The following is a 1,338-nucleotide window of genomic DNA, read 5'->3' as shown; positions in this document are numbered from 1 at the left end:
CTAAGGTTTTGCTATGCGGTTGCTAGGGTACCCGGGGTGGTTGCTAAGGTGTTGCTATGCGGTTGCTAGGGTACCCCGGGCAGTTGTTAAGGTGTTGCTATGCGGTTGCGAAGGTACTCAGGTGGTTGCTAGGATGTTGCTAGGGTACCCGGGGTGGCTGCTAAGGTGTTGCTATGCGGTTGCTAAGGTACACGGGGCAGTTGCTAAGGTGTTTCTATGCGGTTGCTAGGGTACCCGGGGTGGTTGCTAAGGTGTTGCTATGCAGGTGCTAAGGTACTCGGGGTGGTTGCTAGGGTGTTGCTGGGGTACCCGGGGTGGTTGCTAAGGTGTTGCTAGCATTTTTCTAGCATGATTCGCAAGTGACTAGCATGTCGCTAGCATCATTAGCAAGTGACTAGCATGTCATTAACATGATTAGCAAGTTACTAACATGTTGTTAGCATGTTTCTAGCATGATAAGCAAGTGACTAGCATGTTGCTAGCATCATTAACAAGTGACTAGCATGTCGTTAGCATTATTAGCAAGTTACTAGCATGTCGCTAGCATGTTTCTAGCATGATAAGCAAGTGACTAGCATGTCGCTAGCGTGATTAACATGTGACTAGCATGTTGTTAGCATGATTAGCAAGTTACTAGCATGCTGCTAGCATTTTTCTAGCATGATTAGCAAGTGATTAGCATGTTGCTAGCATTTTTATAGCACGATTAGCATGCTACTAGCATTTTGCTAACATGATTAAAAAGTGACTATCATGTTGTTAGCATGATTAACAAGTTACTTGCATGTCGCTAGCATGTATCTAGCATGATTAGCAAGTGACTAGCATGTTGCTAGCATCATTAGCACATAACTAGCATGTCGCTACCATGATTAGCAAAGTTACTAGCATGTCGCTAACATGTTTCTAGCACGATTAGCATGCTACTTGCATTTTGCCAGCATGATTAAAAAGTGACTAGCATGTTGCTAGCATTATTAGCAAGCGACTAGTATATCGTTAGCATGATTAGCAAGTTACTAGCATGTTGTTTGTATGTTTCTAGCATGATTAGCATGTCGCTAGGATAGATAGATAGAAATAGTCAGATGATAGATAGATATATAGATAGATAGATAGATAGATAGATAGATAGATAGATAGATAGATGGAAATAGTCAGATAGATAGATAGATAGATAGAAATAGTCAGATAGATAGATAGATAGATAGATAGATAGATAGATAGATGGAAATAGATAGATAGATAGATAGATAGATAGAAATAGTCAGATAGATAGATAGATAGATCGAAAGAAATAGTCAGATAGATAGATAGATAGATAGAAATAGTCAGATA

This window comes from Sinocyclocheilus grahami, unplaced genomic scaffold (assembly GCF_001515645.1).
Source record: "Sinocyclocheilus grahami isolate Dianchi unplaced genomic scaffold, SAMN03320097.WGS_v1.1 scaffold1595.1, whole genome shotgun sequence".
Lineage (NCBI taxonomy): Eukaryota > Metazoa > Chordata > Actinopteri > Cypriniformes > Cyprinidae > Sinocyclocheilus > Sinocyclocheilus grahami.
The sequence above is the reverse complement of the archived record's forward strand: the minus strand, read 5'-3'. Positions refer to the sequence as shown.